Source organism: Eriocheir sinensis, chromosome 40, assembly GCF_024679095.1.
Source record: "Eriocheir sinensis breed Jianghai 21 chromosome 40, ASM2467909v1, whole genome shotgun sequence".
Taxonomy (NCBI): Eukaryota; Metazoa; Arthropoda; class Malacostraca; order Decapoda; family Varunidae; genus Eriocheir; species Eriocheir sinensis.
In genome coordinates, this window is record NC_066548.1 from 1261056 (window position 1) to 1285773 (window position 24718).

Sequence of the window (24718 nt, forward strand, 5' to 3'; positions counted from 1 at the left end):
GTTTTCCTGTTTGTTCCCTTTAGTCTGTTATCACGGAGCGGATCATTAAATCAATATTATACCGGCCCTTGTCACTGTCAGTCTCACGACCATTAATTCCGGCCGCGCTAAAAGGAGTCGCCTCACTCTCATCTCGATCCAGAAAAAGAGAGCATCTTCTGACAACATCATTATCGCTGACACCATCGTCGCTGCCCTCGCCATTACCACCACAAACATGTACAGCGCCGCAACACTATCGCCGCCGCCCATCAAAACATCCCCATCAGTATCATTAGGGCCCCTCCCATTACCCTTATCGTCGCCAACATCACAATTACCACCCCGACTGATACCATTATCTCCCGACACCTCAAAAGGTTTCCCGGCAGAATGCTTATTATCGCCCGCTGATAACGTGTATCGAGAGCATAGCTACACCCGCTACTTCGCCTCTCCTCTCCTCTTCCTGCTCCCTCATCGCCCCGTAGCCTTGACCGATACATACTCCCGGCCTTCTCATGACCGCTGGCACCCACAAGGTCACCTCAGTGCCCTTAGATCTCCTCCGGCACCCTTCAGCTGTCCTCTCCTCTCATTGGGAAAATCAGAACACTCGCCCGACTCATTCTTCCCGCGACCTTCCTCGGGCCGCGTCCTGAACACACATTGTCTCGCCTCGACTGATGGATGCTGCCTTCAGGTTGCTCCATAGTCCTTGGCGCGCCGCATATAAACACACACACACACACACACACACGCCACGGATCCACCTGGCTACGACACACGCTAGCGATACAATCTGTCGTCCGCTGAGCAGCACCACCTGGCACATCCCGCCCAGTGTGTGGCCGGCGCTGGTGGTGCTGCGGCGGCCCACTGTAGGCGCCGCTGTGTTGCAAGTATTCTGTGGCTCCAGGCGGGGAGGGGGGGAAGGGGACGACGCACCACCACCACCACCACCACCTCGACGATCAGTTAAGCATCATTACTGTGTATGTTTGTGACGCTTCTTTGGTGTGAGTCTTTAGTGGTCTGTGAGTCTGGCAATGGTGCTTGATTGATGCATTTATTTATTTTTAGATTCATTCAAGGCTTCCGATTCTGGTTAAGCTTATTCATGGTTACGAGGTACACCCGGCGATATACAGTAATTCACTATTTCTCGCTCGGCATTTTGTTTGCTGATAATCTTGTGCTTGAGAGGATAATGTGGGTGCTAATCAGACGCTGCAAAAATATATAAATGGGTAAACAAATAAACAATAGGAAAAACAAACACATAAGTGAAGATAGATAATTAAATAGTAAACATACGAATAGATAGATAATTAAAACGATTTAATCTATGTGGCTGTGCAGTGCAGGTGTGATTACTTGCAATCATGGGAGCTTCTTAGGTTGGTATTATAAGAGACTATCGCTTCTAACATCAACTATTTATAAAGGTCAAAGACGGAGGCAATTGAGTTCTAATGAGTGTTTCTTTAGGTTCATGGTACAGAAGAAGGGACAGACTACCACCGGGGTCTAAAAACTACTCCTGGAAATGCCCAAAAGTCCTAGGAAAGCCTTGTCAAATAGGCGAACTTAAGCGACAAAATGTTTAGTAATACTGCCCTAATTAGTGTTTAAACGTAACTTTACAATATGAGCACAACACTGGAATTCAAGAAACCAATATTACAGACCTGATGATATGTACTGGGGGCGACTTCTCTTGTGATTAACCTGATGTTTGTGATAAATTGTGATGTTTTTTTTATTGCAGGTGTGAGATGAACGAAGGTGAGAGAGAGAGTGGAGAGGCAACGCTCCTGAACTCATTAATGAACATGATTTTTGTCTAGGCTGAAGTAATCACGCAATGGAAGGAAGGCTGTCGCTCACTGGTTAACCATGATTCAGTTTGCGCGCGTCTCTCATGTCTTGTGCTATCAATGCAACACCCAATTATCCCTGTTTCGTTGGTGAAGGGTTTTTATTTTTTTTGTTTTGCTTTTTGTTTTGTTTTTTTTGATGTTAAATTCAATGAAGAAGGAACATGAAGCAGTACAATGAACCAGTGAAATATTATGTATATTCTCATTTATTTTTGAATGCTAGCACAGATGGGGAGTCATATATGCTCTTGAGAGAGAGAGAGAGAGAGAGAGAGAGAGAGAGAGAGAGAGAGAGAGAGAGAGAGAGAGAGAGAGAGAGAGAGAGAGAGAGAGAGAGAGAGAGAGAGAGAGAGAGATTAATGTAACCCTTTTTTTTGGGGGGGGGTTTATTCCTGTTTCCTAATTATTCGTTTTCAGATTAGAAACATATAGTAAAGAGTAACAGATTCTACAAGTGCTAAGGAGGCAGTATTGAAATGAAAAAGACACTTAGTTGATGATTGTCTAGGGACCTACAGGCGTGCACAATATCACAGCCGTGAGTTGTGCGTCTCCTTCCGTGCTGGGGCGGCGCCGGGCGTTAGGACACATCGATAGCCCTGTCTGGAGCTGTTCACGGCTGTCCCAGTGTTACCAGACCACGAAGGGAAGTGAGGGCACCATTAAGAATAGCATGATTGTACCTACACACCAGATGCAGCGTTCACACTATTCTTATCACGAAACTATTATGTTCCCACTTAATTAATACTTCTTTATGTTTATCTGATCAACTAATGCTTTGTTGGTTTTTCCAGAGGTCCCGCCGGCGCCGCCCCGGGCCGAGGAACTGCAAGGGTCGCCCGCGGGAGGCAGGTACGACGGGGACTGGCTGGAGGGCGCCTGTGTCTGTCACCCTGTGGTCTGCACCGAGATAAGAGGCTGCCCTGGATGGAGAGACCAGAGAGACCAGAGAGAGAGAAAGTGAGAGAAAGAGTGAGAGAGTGAGTTCTCCCCTTCCCTTCCTGTTCCGATGATACAAGTCCAAAGATTAAAATATTAACTATACCATATATGCATAATAATGTAAAAAAATATAACCCGGGACAAATGAAAGTGCCGATACACTTAACAGAGCAAACTGGCAAAAGAAAAACGACTAAAAACAACAAAACGCATGTCGGTGATGTAAAGTAATTATCAGAGGCGTAGAATGAGGCAGGTGGGAACGGGAGGGAAGAAGGGAGGAGGGAGAGAGAGAGGGAGGGAGAGATGCGGCAGGACAGTACAGTACCTTAGAGAGAAAGAGAGGAAGGGAGAGAGAGGGAGAGAAAAAAGCTGCTCCTAAACAAAAGCTTCCGGTCGATCGCGCTGAGACAAAAGGCCTCTTGTTCGCCGTCAAAATCGTCCGCCGCGGAAGGGTGCAGCTGCTCTTTTGGCGGGGTTGCATTACACTTGATGAGGCCTCCCCCGCCCCCGCCCTCAATTGGACATCGACTCGGCCACGCACACAGAGCCGGGAGGGACTTATTAAGGGGGTGAGAGGATGATGATGATGGAGGGCTTGGCTGCCGACTGACGGACGGAGAAGAGAGGACGTGAGGGGTGGCTTGAATGGGTGGTTTGGGGGAGGGGGAGGAGGGTGCAGTGTGTGGGAGGGGAAGGGTTTTGTGTGTGTGTGTGTGTGTGTGTGTGTGTGTGTGTGTGTGTGTGTGTGTGCGTTATTTTACTTAAGGCATCTTGTTTTGCATTATTAACTATTATTTTCATGCAATATTCCTGATTTTTCTTACAGTGCTTTTCTAATACTGATGGTTATAATATTTTTCTCCTCCCACTACTTGCCAATAATGCAATGCTGTATTTCACTAATCATTCTTTTCTTTAATGTTTTCTGCACTATCGATTATTTTTTATGTGTTATTTGTGATGTAGTTTCTCGCATTGCTAATATATGTACTTTTTCTTCCCTTAAATAGCAGTATACTTAGTTTTATTTCACTAATCCATATTTTTATCATTAATCTTCCTGTTATTATCTGTTATTTTTTCTACTACATCGAGTTTCTTCTCCCTGTGCTATTCGTGTATTCTCCTGTTTGTACTTTTCTTACACGGCAGTAATACTTGGTTATGTTTTACTATTCTATTATTCTCATCATTATCCTTTCTGCTATATTTACTGTCATTCTTGTCCTCTTATGCGTGTTTTCTCTGCATTGCTAACGCCTGTACTTCCTCTTCTCCCCTCCTCGGCAGTAATACTTGGTTATGTTTTACTATTCTATTATACTCATTATCCTTTCTGCTATATTTTCTCTCATTCTTGTCCTCTTATGCGTGTTTTCTCTGCATTGCTAACGCCTGTACTTCTTCTTCTCCCCTCCTCGGCAGTAATACTTGTTTCACTAATCCGTATTTCTATCCTTATCCTTTCTGCTATACTGTAATTTCTCTGATTTATTATAATTTCCCTGCGTGATGAGTGTTTTCCCTGCACCGCTAACGTCTCTTTCCATCTTCTTCCCCTCCTCGGCAGTAATACTTGTTTCACTAATTTTATCCTATCCTTATTCTTTCTGCTGTACTGTTATTTTTCTCCCATATTATAATTTTCCTGATTCATACGTGTTTTCCCTACATCACTAATGCCTCTCTTCCTTCTTCCCCTCCTCGGCAGTAATCGTCGGCCGTTGTTTCACCAATCATACTTTCACCAATCCATTTTTCTATCTCTATCCTTTCTCCTATGGTAATCGTTATTCCTTCCCTGTGTTATGCGTGTTTTCCTTGCATCACTAACTCCTCTCCTTCTTCCTCCCTCCTCGGCAGTAATCGTTGGTCGTTGTTTCGCTAATCTATTATCATATCCTTATCCTTTCTGCTATGTTAACTTTTATTCCTTCCCTGTGTCATGCGTGTTTTCCTTGCATCACTAACGCCTCTCCTTCTTCCTCCCCTCTTCGGCAGTAATCGTCGGTCGTTGTTTCGCCCATCATACTTTCCTCGACCGGCGTATTAAGATGTCGGGGCAGCTGTGGGCCCTGACACTGGCCTGGCCGCTGCCCCGCCAACCCGCCGCCCTAATCACGGGGCTGCCTTCAAACCCGGCGCGATATACGTTTGCTAACAATTGGTACCACATTAGGGACCAGGCAGTGATGGCAGGGGGCGATGGCGATTGCGATGATCCTCCTCTTCTATATATTAAGTAATGGCGGGTGGAAACAGGTCTTTAAGCAATGATAGTTGTGGCGCCGGCGGTGTTACGTGCGAGCTGGAAACCAACCTCCTGATGCGATTACGTCATAAATCCCGCTAGGGGGCGCCGATAGCATCACGCTCCCGCCCGTAATGAATGTTTGGAGAGGGGGAACTATTACACATCATGATATACATTTCTATACGAATTTACGACTTCCTCTAACCCCGTAAACTATCCCTGTCAGCGAGGACGGTTTAAAATGATTACCCAGAATTGTTCGAGTATTGTCTTGTAAATCTCATCAACAGCCGGTGTGGTGGGGGAGGCGGCGGCGGTGGTGGTGGTGGTGGTAGTGGTGGGAGGTGGTTAGGGGTGAAAGTGATGGTGGTGGTGGTTATGAAGGTGGTTTAGATGGTGGGGATGACGGTGATGGTGATGGTTGTTCTTGTACGTGGAGGGGGTAAAGGTGGTGGTGATGGTGGTGAGGATGGCAGTGTTAGGTGGAATGCTGTTTGTCTGTTCCACATTTGTAGTTTATTTATCCTACGAAAATCCTCGCTAACAAAAACAACATCAATAACATCCAATAACTGATGCAGAACCGATCAGGAAGGACTCGCACTGTAGCAACTCGTAACGGAACATCTCAGCTAGGAGTGTGTGGGTGTGGAGAGGTTAAGGGGTCCGGCGTGGGTGGCGTGGGGTGGCGTGGGTAGTGCGCTTCCCCTCTCAGGCCAGTGCAGCGCGTGGGGGCGGGAGTGAGGCAACAGGCAGGTAGGTTGATGAGACGGCCGCTGGTCCTGCAAACACTCCTCTGAACACAAGGCTACAAGGTGCGGGCCAGCTTAGGAGACTCACAGCTAGCCGGCGTCCTTCACCCGTCCTGTGGCTCCGTGCCCCAAACCCACCCACCACCACCACCTACACCACCACTATCTCCACCACCTTCTCCTCCTCCTCGCCTAACCTGCCGCTCGTCGCCTTCCCCGTCACGACACGCCGCAGCTTTCCGTCAACTCAATCCATCAGTCCATCTGGCACCTGTCTGTTGTGTTCGTCACCGATGCCGCCTGACCAGTGTCCTCCTCTTCCTCCTGTTCTTCCCTCCTCCCCCCCATTAGGTGACCCATTAGCATATCTGTCTCAATCAAGTCCTCCTTCTCTCTCACCCCTGCTGGCCTGACCCCCGCCCGGCCTCTCGTTCGTTTCCCGCGTTGTTAAGAGTTTTATGAGCTTCGTTTCAGATGTTATCGCCGCCTCGATGCAGGTTTCCACTTAAGTCGTGTAATTAATCTGCATAAAGACAAGGGTCGCGGCGGCTTCCGTTGAGTATTCCTCTTAATGTCGGGTTGTGCCAAACGCTGTGTGACTTAGGAGCTCCGCGGGAGTTCTCATGTTTTCGTGGCGATCAACAAGGCGATAGCGGGACTTTTTTGTACAGAGTATTGTGCCGCTAAGTAGACGATCCACCGAAGATGTGTTGGCCCGGCGAGGACTGGTGCCGGGGCTCATTATTCACGGGCTTTATTAGATAGCCTCGAGGAGATTAGCATCGTCAGGCCCCAAGATTACCTCTCCGTGTCGGGCCGCTGCAGCGCCTCGCGTGGCCTTGCCGCTCAGGTGAAGCCTCAGCGGAGGAGGCTCATGATTATAATGTATACATCAAGAGTCTTATTATTCCTTGTAAGCTACACACGCCTTGCTGAAGTAAAAAACATCCAATCGAGAATCTTCGGGATTGTCAGTCTTTTAGGCCAAGCAATCACTCAATCAAATGCCGCGGAATGCTACGTTCTCTCTCTCTGGATAGTTTTGCCCATCTTGTATTTAGCGTTTTTCTTGCATTATTAACTCTTGTATGTTTATGTGCCGAGTGTTTTATCCCCTTGTATGTATCGACAGCATTAGCTTAATGATGATGCTTGGGAGAGGGAACACTGGATTACCTTAGCGCTTAAAACCTTGACGCGGGTAGCTCACGGCGCCCCGGAGTCTGCAACACCACCTCGGCGCTCCCGTGCGTGTTCACAAAAGCTGAAAACTTGCGGCGCACGCAGGCTTGTGGTGCTAAGCCTGATTGACTGACTAAAATACACACTTGCATCTACTGTAGAAAAAAGCGAGGGTTTCAGAGACTGCATGGTTACTGGGTACGTGTTTTCACCGTGGGACCCGCCAGAGCTTGAGTGTGTGGGTGGCTTCTCCTTTAAAGTGTCTGCCTGTTTTGCGGCCAGAGTGTCACGCTCTTACCTTATACTCAGCTGTTACGTCACCGTCACTAACATCACTCCGCAGCCACAGCATCCCCCTCCATCCCACCGCCCTCTGCCACCACATCCATCTTCTCTATAAACACATACAAGCCCTTTAACACCATCACCAACAGCTACAATACGATTACCACCATAACACTCGCAGTTTGTATCAGTGACAACATCATTGCTACCATTATCTCCGCTCCCATCACTGTTTGACCACCATCTCCATCATTACTATCACCAGCGCCCCCATTAGTCATATCACCATTAGTATTAGCATTATCCATATTAATATTAGGATCAGTATTAGTATTATCCGCAAACTTTCATATATTTTTTGAAGTACGTTGCAAACATCACTCATTCTAATGTTAAAGACAAAACGAGAAATCTTTTAAAATCATATTACTTTTAAGACTGAGGGAGGATTCGCGGGATGCACCTGCGTGGATTTATGATTTAGGGTCATAAAGATAAGGCGGGCAGGTGCATACGTCGCTGCTTCCCTCGTTATCAGCGGCCCGGCGGAGCTTATCTGATGGGGAGCGTCGCCGGCAGGAGGCAGAGAGGCCCTCAGGATTTCCCTCCCTTGCGCGAATCAAAGGGACGCTCGGCGGGGAAATAGGAGAGGCTGGCGGGCAGGTAGGAGTGAGCGGAGGAGACGAGAGTGGCGGCAAGGCAAAAATGGGCGTCGGAACAGTGAACGGGAGACTGCGAATAACGGAAACAGGGAGATTAGTCACTCAACAACGGCGGTGAATCACAACACTGAGAGGCCGAGCGAGAGGAGGCCGCCGGTGAGGGGAAGACACACGGAAGAAGCTGCCGATGAGGAGATAAAGGAGAAGAAGCGAATTACTCAGGTACGGAAGACGGCACGCGGGGGAAGAGCCGGCCGGGAAGAATGGAAGAGACAGGCGATTGACGGGGGAAAGGAAGTGGGCCTCGGGAGGAGAATGGGAGAGGCCGTGCTGAAAGGAGGATCACTTGTGACTTCCGTCTTACCCAAGGAGGGGATCTGCGACTTAAGAGTTTACGCTGAATCGGCCCACGAGCCCCAGTAACCCACACGGCAGGGAGCGGAGCAGTGAGATGGGAGCCCAGGATGGTATGCAGAAGGAGTTAGACTATGTGGAGAAGGAAGGTGTTAGGACTGGAAAAGGCTGGTGAAGTACAGTAATCATGGGTCAATTTGGGTTTCAGAATGTATAGTAAAAAGGTGCAGTGTGTATGGAGAGAAATAAGAGGTTAGAGTGATTACATGGGGGACAAAGGAGAAGGTTGGAGCTAGTCTTAGTCATATAACATTGTTGATTGAAGATTTATTTAAAGAAGATTCAATTATAGAGTGTGTTTGAGGCCCGTATTCAGTCATTCTTTTCATATTCACGATGCAGAAGCCTTGTCAAACTATCACTAGACTCAAAACAAACCCATGGAAGTACTGAGGTTAGAGGTTAGAGTGATTGCAGGGGAACACAGGAGGAGGGAGGAGCTAGTCTTAGTAACATCACATTGTTGATGGAAGATTTATTTAAAGAATATTCAATTATAGAGTGTTTATGAGATGCAGAAGCCTTGTCAAACTATCACTAGGCCCATAACACAAACCCATGGAAGTACTGACACAAACTCTACGAAAGCCTTACCAAATGTGTGTGTGAGCGCCGGAGTGCTTAAGAATATGGGCCTGAGTGTCGTCACCGCCTCTCTTTGTCCCCGCAGCAGGCAAGGCGAGGCTCACCAGACGGAGGTTGTCGCGTGAGGCTGAAAAATGTGCCCCCGCCGCCTCGAGGACAGCACCACCGCCCAAGCTGCTGTATAGTGCTGGTGTTATTTTTTACTAGTATTTCTTTATTTTATTTATTAGTTAATGATCTTATACATGACCTATCTATCCGTGGTTTGCATTTTTATATGATCTATTTCTTCGTGAATCATTTCTTTACTTTTTTTTCGTTTCTTCTCCTTTCCTTCATTCATTCCATGCTTCCTACAATCATATTTGCTTTCTTTTATGTGTATCTTTATCTGTTTATCTTTTTCTACTTATCTACCTATCTCAGTTTATTGATATTCATGTTTTGTTTATCTATTCTTTACTTATCGTTTCTTCTCCTTTCCTTCACTTATTATATACTTCCTACAATCATATTTGCTTTCTTTTATGTGTTTCTCTTTATCTCTATCTTTTTCTGCTTATCTACCTATCTCAGTTTATTGATATTCATGTTTTGTCTATCTATTCTTTACTAATCGTTTCTTCTCCTTTCCTTCACTTATTATATACTTCCTACAATCATATTTGCTTTCTTTTATGTGTTTCTCTTTATCTCTATCTTTTTCTGTTTATCTACCTATCTCAGTTTATTGATATTCATGTTTTGTCTATCTATTCCTTACTAATCGTTTCTTCTCCTTTCCTTCACTTATTATATACTTCCTACAATCATATTTGCTTTCTTTTATGTGTATCTTTATCTGTTTATCTGTTTCTGCTTATCTACCTATCTCAGTTTATTGATATTCATGTTTGTTTCAGTCTATCCACCTACCATTTTATCAGTCTGTATCTACAAAGAGTATCGTTAGAGTGCGCAGTAGTATTGTCCTTCTGATGCATACCGGTGAGCGCACACAAGGGAGGCCTTAATAAGTGAGTGTTGTGGGAGTTTACAAATTATAAACATTAGTAAAGGAAGGTTCATTAAGACACATACCGTATCATCTTCCTGTACACATATGAGCGGCTTAGTTATCTTCACTCAATACTTGTTAGAGATTTTTTGTGTGTGTGTGTCCAATGTTAATGTTTCGAGACTCTTTCATTGAACTGAACTCCTAAGCTCACACCGCCATCTGAAGCATTGTTATATATATAGCTCTCGAAAACAATGACTGATAGGCTATGAATGCACGATCAAAGAATTTTAATGGTGAAATAATAATAATGATTGCAATAAGAACTGGATTTATTGTGCTGTGAATCTTGTACATATATAGCGTAAAGTATCGAAATGTAACACTGGCACCAAACCTAATGTAATATATTCGAATACTGATAGAACTAGTTAAATGATCGTAGCTTATTGTGTGATAGAGAGAGGAGAGAGGGAAGGGAGGGGTGAGAGGCTGAGTTACTGGAGGGGAGGAGGGGCGACTCGGGGCCTGGAGGAAGGGCATTGGTGGAGGAGGGCGCCGGCAGGGTTAGTAAATTCACGGTGTGCCATAGAGGAGGTGTGTGCTCTTCGATTCTTCAGCATTTCCTTTCAAGTACGTGTAAGTGACGCTTGGTACTAGTTTGTATGCTATAGATATAACTGATAAGGCTATGCAAGTGTTGATAATGTAACCCTCGCACGCAATTCCTATAGACAACTTTTTTTTTCAGATTGGCACATACACTTATGGAAGCCTGTCTGAATATCTGTCCCGTCACCAGCTGTGCCTAAGGTAAGGATTCTTTTTGTCTCGTATATTAAATGTTAAAGCTAGTTAAATGTTGATATTGTAGCTGTGAAACGCCCATCTTGTATAATTAGCTAATCATTTGTTTCTTCTCAGGTTGGCAAGTACCTTTCCGGCAGTCCGTCTTGATGTTTGTCCCGTCACCAACTGTGCCTAAGGTGAGGAATTGTTTGGGTCATTTATGTTGTTAATGAACTTGTGATAATCATGTTTTAAGCTGTGTCTGCAAGTTAACTAAAATATGCTTGGTGCAGATGCTCATTCGGAAATGGTCTGTGGTTATGAGTTTCCACGTAATTGGTGCGAAACAGTATTCAGTGATTCAGTTGGGTACTATGGGAGGCGCGTCGTCTCCCCCACACCATGACCCCAAATCCGGGGGTCCTTCATGCCCACCATGCCTCGAATACTGAAAGGACGCTTTTTTATTTTAATGATAACTGCACTCGGTAATTTTTCTGTTTACTGCCCATTTTTTTCATTGATTTTATATATGTAACATGGAGAGAGAGAGAGAGAGAGAGAGAGAGAGAGAGAGAGAGAGAGAGAGAGACGGGGGAGGGAGGGAGGGGGTGATGGGAGCTCGAACAGTATCAGCCAGCCAGACACCGTTCCTTAAGAGCTTTCTATGAACCTCTTTCACGGATTAATGGCTACATCAAACCTATTAATTTTCTTTTAGTAATAGTACGGCGCACGTATGTCAAAAAAGGCTAAATAAATGTTGAAATGATCGGATTTCAGCGAAAGCGAAAAAACAAAAACTGGCTTTGGTTTGTGAGTTACTAATGACGGACATCTCTTGTAAGGGAGAGCTCGGAATACAGTGTACGCTGCTAATCTTTCTGGGCTCAAGTTAACGCTAATTATAGACCTTTCACCTAATAATCGTTAATAAATTGTACATACTGTTATTTTTTTCCCATAACAAGTGACCTCCAGAATATCATCCCAGTCTTGCCTCCGTAGATACGCCCAGAGGGACTGATGCCGTCAATGTTTGGGCGCAGATGATTCATCCCTCGTTTTCTGTTGCTCCCTGTGGCCGCACGAAGCCTGACTGAGCCTCGGCACGTCCCCCAGTGATGAGGTTCCGTTGAGGGAGAGACGTCTGCGTGAGTTCCAGCTGCCTGTGGGTAAGTTTGTCATCAGGTTATAGCTTGGTTGTCTAGGAACGTAGGGTTTCGTGAACGGTTTTATAGGTTCTAGTCTCATTTTTATACTTGAATAATAAGCCAATGCAACGTAAGACTTCTCTCATTGCAAAGTTCTCCGTTATTCCTTTATGGTTAATGATTGAGCCGCAATGAGTACCGGGCCAAAAAGCTATATTAGTTATACCTGTGCGAGGCTTGTCAATCGGTGCCGAGCTCGCGGGGATCAAGGAGACGGTCGCATGCTTTCTCCTGTACTCCCACCTCCACCCTCAACCCTACAACTGCCCATAGTGCCTTAAATTCATCGGTGTAATAATACTTTAAATAAATTGACTTTACTCTCAAGCCAGATTTCATTACACATATCATAGCAGAAAAGAGTATAATTAACTTCTGCATGAGTGTTTTCCAGAGCTGGATATTCGGAGTAATAAAAATGATTCATGATGTTGATTTTGAGTATATTACAATATAAAATTAAACTGCAGCCGTTCAGGTTACTAAAGAGAATTGTTCTATATCCACTACTCTAGAAATCATGAATCAACTTTTTTGGCAGTAAGAAGAAAATGGAATTCGTTTTTAAAGCACAGTGTCATAGGTTATCAATCGTTCGTAGATGAAGTACATGAAACTCGTGTTCTCAAGGGGCGTTAAAGTTCAAAATGTGAATAACAAAGCTTTAATTGCTGAGGTGTGCAAGTTGTTCCTAGGCATGGGCGAGATGTGCGAGGGAAACAGAGGGAGAGTAGGGGCGGCGTGGTGGCGGGAGTTATGGGAGAGGAGGCAAGGCGGCTCCAGATCCTCGTGAGTCTTGGACGCAGCATGACTGACTTGTGCGGATGGGACATTAAGGAGCCATAACCCGTTGAACGTTTCCAACTCTTTTTCGTATCATTGGAAAACAGTCAGCAAGAAATTATTTTTTTTCTACAACAGACAGCTCAAGGGCACAAAAATAGGAAACTATAATAAAAAAAAGCCCGCTACTCGCTGCTCCTAAAAATAATTCAGAGGTGGCCGAAAGAGGGTTCAATTTCGGGAGGAGAGGTGTCCTGATACCCTTCTCTTGAAAGATATAACTTAATAGCTTTTCATGGTTTCGAAAATCAAGGACAGGACCAACAGAAGCCATATCATTGGTCTCCCAGTTCATTGCTTTCAAGACTTAGTAAGAACAGATATTGTTGAAAGAGGACCCAGAAAACTTGGATCATGACAGGAAATATTAATAATTTTAAAGTATACGGAGAAAAATCTAGTTGATATCTCACATGGTAGCAAAGGCCTTTAAAGTAAGCACACAACGCTGTCAAAGCAAATCAATGTCTTTAAATAGTTTAGGAAGTGGAGGTAAAACGATCATAAGTTGCTTCTGTACACTGTACCATACCCACAAACGCTTGCCTTCATGCTGCTATAAATATCCAGTGGGGTGTAAGATTTTTATTCAATTTGTTGCTGAGCAAGCGGTGTTTGTGAATGTCACAGGTGAAAAGGGCAATAGCTTCTCAAAAATTTTTAAGTAAACTCGGATAGCACACCTACTGAGCCTACCCCTCTACCCGGGGTCGTTCTCAGACACTCGGCGATGTTACATTTCGAGAAATTGCAGACATTTCATTGCATTACTGCTAATGTTTATACTAAGTCAGTATCTTGAGCAGGGTCCGGAGATAAACTGGAATCTTTCTACATAAATAAAACAAGAGTCTCCCTGTCAGTGTGTTTATTTAACAAGTTAAGGTACACTTCAATTACTTTGACTAGTTTTTTATTTCTTGCAGGCGTCGCAGTGTGGGGGGCCCCGCCGGATGTCTCGATCCTCCAACAAGATGCCTGGTGGACGGGAGATGTCTTTCACAGGGTGGCGGGGCTCCAGCTGGCAGACTGCAATCGCGGTCTGCTGGAGGCAAGAGGATATGATGAACTATTTATACATCCTCACACAGCATGTTATGTACAGATATTGCAGGAATTTTTATACACTTGAGAAACGAATTTGCTAGACACATATATGCCTGTAAGACTGTAATCATTAAACTTATGGAAACCTCTGATCTGTTTTTTCACTCCCATATGCGTAGTCGTCTTTCCTCCGGGCGCTCTTCGAGGTATTATGGACTTATACGTATCTTCTGCATTTCTAGGCATACGTATCTTCTGCATTTCTAGGCCTGAAAATAGGCTTCACGTTTTAAGCATTTCTTTTTACTTTCACTGCATCATATTATTTTCATTTAAAGGCTTTGAGTAGAAAAAAAGAATGATTACAAAATGATCATAATGACAAATTCCATACAAGAGCAATGATTACCTTAGGGAGCGTAAAACTGGTTAACACACCGGACAGGAAGCGTTTGAGAGTACCTCCGAGAAAAGACAAGAGGGTCGATGAGTGCATGGGCAGCGTACCGACAGCAGGACAAGCTGGTCACTGGAAGAATAATAATGCATCAATATATTTGTACCGGACCTGCCTCAGTATGTGCGTTTGTGTGACTACAGGTGACATGTTTCTTCTGAGTAGTTCGGTTGTCTTTGGGGGACGGTCGAGGAAGTATCACCAAAGCCCTATAATAGAGTCGGGCGCCCTTCTCCCACACCACACCATCGATGACGCCCTGCCCAATGTGGCCACTATATTATGCCTGTCACCTCCACATGAAAGTTAGTCTCCAATGCGGCAGCAAAGTAAATGTAAAAGCTATACGAGGCTTATTTATATACTTACACTTGCCAGGATATTAGTGAGTTATCCATAATGAAAAATTCGGTTTTGATAATACATAGTTCCTCGACCGCCCTTAAGGACAACCAAACTGATCAGAAGAAACATAACGCCCATAGACACACATAAACTGGCAAACTGCACAGGACACAGCACATTTGTTGATTGAGGAGCTGATGCGAAAGAAATAGGACGAGGAAAGAGAATAGGCGCAGGAGGAAGGGCCGCGGGGACATTCGATGACAATAGGAAGAGGAAAGATAAAGGTTCGAGGAGACTTGTGACTGGAGAAAGGAAGTGGAGAAGTGTGAATGATCAGGGGAACCAAAGTGCAAAATAAAGATTCATTACCAAACTTCAGCATGTACGAGAAAAGGCACTTAACGACTGGTTGCGTGTGACTAGCGGAGGCAGCAGCCGGACTTGGTGCTAAGGGTCATATTCCTAAACATTTCGGCGCCCAAGAACACATACCTAACTAGGCTTTCGTAGGAGTTTTGAGCACTTCCAGGGATAGCTTTATGACCCTGGTGGTAGTATGATCCTTCTCCTGTACCATGAACCTAATAAAAACACTCATTAAAAATCAGGTGATCTCCTTTTCCGCCTTTCGAAATATCTGAAGTGACGGGTGGAAGGGTGACAGTACTGACCCAAGACCCGGGCGGCCCACATCCCCGCACGCAGGGTCGGGGGAGGCAGGCGCTTTACATACAATGGTAAGTTTGTTTCACGCTGGAATAAAAACTCCTTCTCAAAACCTGACACATCACAAGTCTACGAAGTGTGAACAATACGCGTTTAAGTCCTAAACAATGCGATAACATGCAGTAACACAATGGTCAGTACGGTTTGCGAAGTAACAATTTTTTATCTAAACTTTTTGTTGCATGAAGATTTCACTGGTTAGGGAAACTTCGTGCAATATCTGTTACACGAGTTTTCTTTCTCATATTTCTGAGGAACGGGCGGGAAGAGCACATTGTGAACGGCCAATTGTAAGCATTTTGTTCATAAGGAAGATAGCCATGTAAAATAATCATGACATCCTCTTGTAAATTAAAACCAAACAAACTCTAAATGGAAAAATAGTTAAGTTATCGAGCAGCATCAGTTAAGTTAAAACCAAACTCTAAACTCTAAATATAAAACTAGTTAAATAAAGTTGTCGAGCAGCATCACTTTGCCCATTACTAGTCTACTATACGACAAAGGCCTTTCCCAACGTTCTCCACACGTCTCATTCTAGTGAACGCCGTCTTGCTGCGTCCGGGATGGGAAAGTGCATGAAACAGGTAGGAGAGAACGAGAATATGGGAAGGAGATTTCAAGAGTAGATTAAGTTTTTTGGCGGACCACAACTGCTCACGCGCTAATGGTACTTTGTTTTCCCTGCTATTATGACAATGTAGACTGAAAGGTTGGTGGTCGAGGGATGGAGGGAGGGAGGGAGAGGGCGAGTAAGCAGGACCAAGACAACAAGTATGGTAAGGAGAGAATGGGAAGAGAAAGACCTGGGAAAGAAACGGGTACAGAGGGAGATGGGAGGAAAGAAGAGTAGAGGATGGGGGGGGGAGATGAAAGAAAACGGAGTATGGTAGATAGAGTGGATGAGGGCTGTGAGGATAGGAGAGAGGAGGAGGAGGGAGGGTGAGAGGGATGGAGACGACTGGATGGGGGAGAGGGGGAACGGGGATGAGGAGAGGGAATGGGGGGAAGGGAGAGAAAAGGGGTGACAGATGGAGTAAAAAAATGCAGGAAGAAGAGTGGAGGAAAATACAGGAGTTGGAAATAGGAGGGACAGAGCAAACGGAGGAAACAGGAAGGGAGAACCGCGGCTGAACGAGGAATGATGAAAAATGGCAACAATAAAATCTTAAATCACCAATACAGTAACAAGATACACATTACACCACGATAATTCAAAACAGGTCAACAAGCGACAGGTGTGCGTTAACTTACCTGTGTGTGTTTGGTGGGAGTCTGGCAGGGGAGCGTTGGTCTGGTCTGAGGAGTAACAGTCAGCAGGAGACAACCCTTACCCGGTGACCTGCAAGAAAGGGGTAGAGTTCAAGTTATTCCACACGTAGCAAATAAATTCTATGTATAGTGAAAGCCAGTTATGTGAAGGTTCATTCAGATCATATATCACTAAATTATTCATGCCAACATCTCAAGGCCACATTCAACTTCACATGAAATTTACGAGGTAATTCCTATCCGTATCAAGGAAACATCTGCACTTACTACAATCTCTTTACCCGTTCCCTTCCTCACCACACAAGACTTGCATTAGTAAAGCCAAAAAGAGTAATACTGACCTGACACGCGGACACACACACACTCCTCGCCCAGCGCCCGACTGCTCACTGGTGCCGCTTTTGCCTCCCTTCCTAGTCCAGCCTCCTGCCTGGCCTCACATACACGTCATCGGTGATTGGTGTATTATCTCGTTTGGCACTTAAAGCTATCAGCTGCTCTCAATGCACACTTGTGGCAATGAGTGTGTCCAGTGTCACACAGAGATGCTCACTATACCATGGCCATATGTGTGTAACGAAGAAATAAAGAAAATGACACTTTTTGGCAGAGTGAATGAACCTTTGCTTCGAGGAGGTGTCGGTCATTGCTTGTTTCTTAACACAGCGGCTTGCCGTCGTAATGGATAGTTTTATTTTACGATATTTTACCACTTATATATGTACATATTTTTGAGTAGTATGATGGGATACAAAGGGTATTATTTCACGCAAAATCCGGCATCAGAGGCTGCTTCCTGTCCGGGCCTAATGGTCGGCCCCAGCCTGTTGGCGGCGCACGCGGTTGTAACTAATGATCTCTTATTAAAAGGGCAAGTAAACACCTATTACGAGTTTTAACCCTAACAAAGGAGCGTGAGAGTACGATTGCGAGTTTTGACCATAATTATTGCGATTGACATAAAAATGGATAGAGTCCTCCCTCTGGCGTGCTTGTCGCTACAGTCACCGCCCACCATCCTGACGCGGCGCTGCCAGTGACGAGCCGCAGCTTCCGGTCACATCCTGCCCGGCTCAACCCCCCCCCCTGCGCAGAGAGAGAGAGAGAGAGAGAGAGAGAGAGAGAGAGAGAGAGAGAGAGAGAGAGAGATTGTATGTGTATTTCCTGATAATGATCCAATGACGCGTGGCAGCAGTGCCTGAAAGGAACCACCGACTTACGAGTGTGATGCTGCGACACACACAGACACACACACACACACACACACACACACACACACACACACACAAGATACCCTTCCTCCCCCACACACTCCTCCCACTCTTCCTCCCCCTCTGCACCGAGACACACACCTCGCAGGGCGGCAGCAAGGCCTAAACTAACTTTGCCCGGCAGTGGAGATAATTGATGTTTTTAAGGCGCTCAGGTGACTGTTGCTTTAGGAGGGTGGAGCGGAAGTGGCGGGCGGAGGAAGAGGAGGAGGAGGAAGAAGAAGGAGGAGGAGGAAGAGGAAGAGAAGGAGGAGGCATTGTTAAGAAATATAAGTGCCAGAAAAAACAGTAACAATAAAATGATGAAAGAGAAAAGGAAAAAGAAGGCTGAGAAAAAGGAAAAAAAAGAGGAGGAAAAAACAATAACAAAAACAAGAACAAGAAGACCAAGAACGAGTAGATAATACAAAAAAAAAGAGGAATAAAAAAGAGGAGGGCAAAAAAGAGGAAGGCAGAGGCTGATGCAACGAGATAGAACCTACTTAATAATTCGGATAACAAGGGGAAATAATACGATACCAGAGAGAAAGAAGTTTTATGGAGCTCGAAACATTAATGTATATAAACCCAAGACAGGTGAGACGGGAGGAAAGGAGGTACTGTGTCGCTCTGTGCCAGGTATAGTATTAAGGAGAAGAGTTACCGGGGGAAGGGTAGCATGTTTGAGGGTAACACACAATGACGACTAGAAACATTAACGTACTCTAAACTTATGTGAGGGAAGCAAGGGAAGTACTGTGTCTCTCTGTGGCAGGTGGTAACATGGGAAGAGTTACAAGGGGAAGGAAGGGTAGCATGTTTAAGGGTAACACACACTGGAAACATAAAGGGACTCGAGGCATTTGTGAGGGGAGAAAAGGAAGTACCGTCTCTCCCTCTGTAGCAAGTGGTTATATAGAGATTAGTTACGGCGGGAAGGGTAGCATGTTTAAGGGTAACACACAATTATATGCACAACTTGACAACGTAAACTACTCTAAACAAAATTCTGACGGTTATATGGGAGCAATTGCATGGGGACGAGTGTGTTAAAGAATGACTCATAATTATATACAGTACTTGAGGATATAAACAAAGGGTTAAAGGAGTAAATGAGTCGGTGATATGTATACACACTAAAAAGAAATTCCTCATCTAATATCTTAAATCTGAAAGGGAAGAAAGGACGCAAGAAAGAGTGAAAATAAATATGCAACAAAGTAACTAATCTTAATCTTGATCTTCACGTCCAATCATCATATTTCTAAGTTTAACAACCTACCATTCCGTCAAATATCGATCAAATCAGAAGGATAATCATCATAAATTCATCCTAAATATCAAAGAAAGACCTCAGGAAATAGTAAATGATCAAAACACATCACCAGACTTTCAACGTAAGCTCTAATGACGTTTTACGCTATACTAATCTTTCCTCAAACAAAACAATTCTCGTTCACATCAACAGCCAAATAACCAACCACCCAACAGGCCACAGAAGAAGCTGCCAATGAAAACAGACAAAGAAGGAATCCCACCCACCCACACACACACACACACACACACACACATACACACAGACACACACACACAGAGCCTCTTCCTCCACTCCCAGCATCACCATCACATCCCAAGACAACCGTAAGTGGAGGAGGGACGGAAGTAACCCAAGGCAAGAGTTTTGAGATCTCGGAGTTAAATGATTATGATTTATTTTTACTTCCCCGTGGCACTTGGAATGTTGTGAATGGGGTCGGGTGGAGGTAGTGATGGTGGTGGAGGGTAAGGGGCGCAAGGGAGGAGGGTGAAGGGAAAGGAGGGAGTCGTGGGTGTAAGGGAGGAGAGAGAGGGGAAAGGGAAGGGAGAGGACGAGGTTACGATGACGTGGCTGGCTGGCTGGCTGGCGGGAGGAACCTTAGCCTGTAACCTGAGTGTAATTATAGTTTCTTCATTTTCACCAGTGTTGTTTTTCGTAATGTGTGTGTGTGTGTGTGTGTGTGTGTGTGTGTGTGTGTGTGTGTGTGTGTGAGAGAGAGAGAGAGAGAGAGAGAGAGAGAGAGAGAGAGAGAGAGAGAGAGAGAGAGAGAGAGAGAGAGAGAGATACAGATAGACAGACAGACAGACAGAGAGAGACGGACAGACAGACAGACAGACAGACAGAAACCTTTAACGCTAGTACTAATGATTTTACAAAGCCACACACACACACACACACACACACACACACACACACACACACACACACACACACACACACACGCACATGATGGATGACCCGTATTAACATGCATCAACACCCGATCAGCACACGGCGAGTCATTGGCAGTCCCCGTTTCACACCTGCATGCCAAGCGCGGGAGGCCAATATTAGCGTCATTAACCTCATCATTACCTAGTCGACGCTCTCGCACGTTTCCATTGTATCTGTTGCCCCTCCTCACTATGCCTTATGCGGAGATCGGTTGCCTGCACTCTCCACACTAAGATTTTTTTCTCCTTCATCTCGGTTTTAGTATTTGACGTTAACTTCTTTTAACCGTAGTAAGATAATTTTACGTCGTTTACCATCTTGGCCCTATTCCCTAGTCTCCTCTTGTCTATTCTTCCCTTGTGTCCTCTAATCTGATGGTAAGGTGATTTTCGGCCTTCTAGCCTTGTTCTAGCGTTTTTTTGACAGTTTTAAAGAGTCAGTTCGTGTGTGTGTGTGTGTGTGTGTGTGTGTGTGCACCGGTAAAGTGGTATCACAGCTCCGTAGGTTGACAGCGGTGGCTGAGTGGTCATCGTGCCGGGGCGGCGTTCAGGAGGACGGGGGTTTGCGTCCCGCCCGCTGCAACAAGCTGACAATTTTCAGTCATCACCGAGTGGCCTAAGACTACCCACATGGCGTCCTGCAAAGCACCTATATATTATCCCGGACTCTAGATTCTCTCTACTAGAGGATCAAAGATGAGTTCCAGGGGGGGGTGGGGGGGCATGATCCAAGCTAGATGGCGGCACTATAAAACACTTGGCTGCTCCATAACGGGTGAGGGCCGTCCACCAGGCCCCATAAAGAAAACCTACTGGCGCCATAGGCAGAACGTAAAAGAAAAGATGGAAATTTACAATAAATAATCATAATTCTCTCTCTCTCTCTCTCTCTCTCTCTCTCTCTCTCTCTCTCTACGTCGCCCCTCCCCTGTCCCTGGATACGAATAAGCCATCACGGGCGTCGCCGGGGCCTCCTCGCTGACAGTGACGGAGAGGGAGTCGCTTCTGACACTGTTCACCAAGAAAACCTGCTACAGCTTATCACGGGACACAGCTGCTGCCCGGCCATACCCTCAATTTGTCGTGACTGATGGCCGGGCGACGTTCAGGCTGACTCCTCCTCGTCCTAAGGCTGGAAACGCCGCTGATGCTCCCCATGTTATCAGTTCTGTGCCTTGGTTTAGTTTGGTCAGCGAGAGTGATGTTTTGGCCGATGGCAGCGCTTCGTACAGCCTGACTGGTCCCCGTCCTGAGGCTGGAAACCCCACTGATGCTTACATGTTATCAGCTGCGTTCCTTGAATTCAGTTTGGTTTGGATTGGTCAGCGAGAGAAGCATCTGTTGTGACCGATAACAGCATTCTCTTCATGCTTGTTTCTGAAAGCGCCAATGGTATTCCACGTGTTATCAGTTCAGTGCCCTTTTTGTGACTGAAAGACAACATTGCCAGCAAGTAAAGTCTCAACAGCAAAAAGCAAAACACAAAACAATAGCCACAAAATTAATAACAGAAACTACTAAAACAATATAAGTATGTGAACCGCTTCATTTCATTGATATATTGTATCCACTACACTATAGCAGCAACCATCATTCGTCCCTTCCCCGGCGCTAGTGCATGACGGGTCCGTAAAAATAACCAATAACTGAAACCATTGGACCTCTAATTTGATTAACAACGACAGTTTTGTGTTCATAGTTGACAAATTTAGTCGTCGTTTTCTTGACATTTCGATTAATTCTCTCACAGACATCTGAGCCTCAACTTTGCCAAATCTTGCTGCAAAGGTTTGTTGAGGAGTCTCCCGAAGTTTGTTACGAGAAGAAAACACACATGCACTCAAAGTTCATTTCCCTTTCCCTGGGTGGGGTGGTGTCCCCCCTGCGTCCCTGCCTCACCCGTCCTGCAGGACGAGCCGCGAGGCATTGTTCCCTGAGCCATCTGTCTCCTCAGGTACGGCGCAGCGGCAGCAGATGTGACTCAGAAAACCTGTACGCCGGGAGCACAACATAAAGCAAGTGCATTATCTTCCATCCGTATTCTGTGTAGGTTTTCACTTAACCAAATGGGTTAAGTGAACGTGAAATGTGGTACGTTTGTACACATTCGCCGGGCATGTTTTTGCAAGAGGGAGGAGGGAGGAAAAACAAGACTTTCGAAATAAATTATCCCGCAACGGTGGGGAGCGAGGAGGTGGGGCGGGGCGGGGAGGGGCGGGGCGGCAGGAGCACAGGGCAGGGGGCAGCATGACCCTCACGACGGCGGGCGACGACCGGTCACGCAACGGCCCTCGCCAGCCCTCACTCACGCCGTCCCCGTCCCTTCGTCACCAACTTAGCGGCGACGGCAACGATGATAGTGGTGGTGGTGGTGATGATGGTGATGGCGGTGATGGTGGCGATTATGACGGTGCTTGCAGTGGCCGTGGTGATGGGTGCGTGGAGAGGGTGCAAGGTGGTACTGATGGCGGTGATGCCCGCGCCGCCCTGGCCCCGTAGCTGTCCATACACAAAGGTGCGGAGGCGATATATACGTAACGTACACTGAACGCTTTCCCAAGACTGGGATGAAAGTAATCGCCCGGGCCGGACATAATCTTGCATCACCGACATGAGGCCGAATATCTAGCAGACAGGCAGCGGAGGGAAAAAATCATATTTATTTGGCGTAATCTCCGTAGCAAGTCACAATAATAACATCCCGGCGACGCTATCGTAGATCTAAATCAAAGTCGTAATATCTCTAAGGGCCTTTCTAAGGGCTGGCTGAGGGAGGCAACAAAGGGAGGCCTGACGACAACGTGTAAGAGAGGTGAAGCAAGTGCTGATAACGGCCGGGGAGTCTGCCGTGGGAACAGCGACGCAGGGAGTTAAGGACGTGTCCGGGGCGGCCCGGCGGAGAAATAAGAGAGCCTTGCCGGGCAGCGCCAGCAGGCGGCGGCGACGGGCGGGCATGCAGGCAGGCTGCCGAGCGGGGCCGCGAGGGCCGACTTATTACTGCTCGGTCATGCGGGCGGCGGCGGCGGCGGCGACGGCGGCGGCGGAGAGGACGGGGCACGGAGCGACGAGTAACGAGGGAAAGGTGACGATGCTGCAGTGTTGTCGTTATTGCTGTTGTTGTTGTTGACGTTGTTGATGATATCGCTGTTTCAATAATAGAAAAAGTAACAATAACAACAATAGCAATAATAATATTAATAATAATAATAATAATAATAATAATAATAATAATAATAATAATAATAATAATAATAATAATAATAATAATAATAATAATAATAATAATAATAATAATAATGATAATAATAATAATAATAATAATAATAATAATAATAATAATAATAATAATAATAATAATAATAATAATAATAATAATAATAATAATAATAATAATAATAATAATAATAATAATAATAATAATAATAATAATAATAATAATAATAATAATAATAATAATAATAATAATAATAATAATAATAATGAGTGTGCATTACAATAATAAAATAATAATTTTGATTACAATAATAATTATTATATCAATGATAATGACAAAAATACGATAATGATATATATAATAAAATATAATAATATAAGTAGTGAACATAGTCATAATAATACCCATAACGATTAAACAATCATAACGATAATTGTTAATATAAATAAATAAATAATTGATAATATATATATATATATATATATATATATATATATATATATATATATATATATATATATATATATATATATATATATATATGACGCGGCGCCGAGAGACCTGCGTCGACGGCCCTCCATCAACGCATTATTACACATTTATATACTTTACCTCATTCCTCAGGTGGCGGCAGGAACAAGTGACACAAACACACAAACATTCGGTACTTAAAACCTTCCCAGAGGGTGAAGTGCCGTCTGGCGTGACTCTCCCATACAATTCTTGAGAGCGATGCATTTCACTCTCCTCCCCGGCAGCAGCAAAAACAGGACAAAGAAATACACACGTACGGGATCAAAGAACTTCCGCTGAGTGTATAACGTCCTTCGATGTAACTCTTCAATGCGGTACTTACTGCTTATGCTTTGTACTTTATTCCGTGGCAGCAGCGAAAACAGGATAAAAACATTCACATATATACACGGGATTAAGAACTTTCGCTGAGGGTTGTGTCCTTGGGGTGAATCTTTTACTGAATGACGCCGCCCTTAACATACATTTTATTTTACTTGTCGGCCGTAGCAGCAAGACAAGCAAATACACATATAAACGGAATCTAAAAATAGCTCCCCGTTGAGTCTAGTATCCTTTCCTGTGACCCTTTAATCATTGCGGTTCTTAAGGTTATCCACCTCCTACGTTCTTCAAAAGGTCACTTCGTGTTCCAATCTCGCCGCTCTTTATGGGCGATACGCACAGAAAAAGTCGGTGTTATCAATAGATTTTCAGGTATAAAGTTGTTTCGGTGAAGTATCTGACACCTTTTTTTATCCGGGTAAGGTGTTGCATTTCTGTTTGTAAAAGTTCTCCGCCCTCCGTCTTTCCTTTGTCTCATAAACACGCGTTATCACTTTATCCTAATT

At 45.0% G+C, this 24718-nt stretch overlaps 2 long non-coding RNA genes across 7 annotated transcripts in view; one reads left to right on the forward strand and one right to left on the reverse strand.

The window, feature by feature from the left end:
* The first annotated feature begins 959 nt into the window (after positions 1 to 959).
* LOC127009163 (uncharacterized) lies at positions 960 to 13986 on the forward strand. 5 transcript variants are annotated; one of them, XR_007761686.1, is made up of 6 exons: positions 960 to 974; positions 2660 to 2717; positions 10696 to 10757; positions 10869 to 10930; positions 11742 to 11908; positions 13717 to 13986. It is a non-coding gene; the product is annotated as an uncharacterized LOC127009163 (long non-coding RNA). The 5 variants fall into 5 exon arrangements; XR_007761688.1 differs by lacking the exon at positions 960 to 974 and adding an exon at positions 2498 to 2512; XR_007761687.1 differs by lacking the exons at positions 960 to 974; positions 2660 to 2717 and adding an exon at positions 2827 to 2845.
* The window catches only part of LOC127009164 (uncharacterized), a 252498-nt gene continuing 241423 nt past the window's right edge, over positions 13644 to 24718 (reverse strand). The window contains exons 1-4 of one of the 2 annotated variants that reach the window (XR_007761689.1): positions 16982 to 17120; positions 16623 to 16710; positions 14247 to 14366; positions 13644 to 13832 (exon numbers count right to left, since the gene is read on the reverse strand). This is a non-coding gene — a long non-coding RNA (uncharacterized LOC127009164). Of the gene's footprint in view, positions 13833 to 14246; positions 14367 to 16622; positions 16711 to 16981; positions 17121 to 24718 lie in introns of those variants that run through there. The other variant, XR_007761690.1, reaches the window with a different exon arrangement.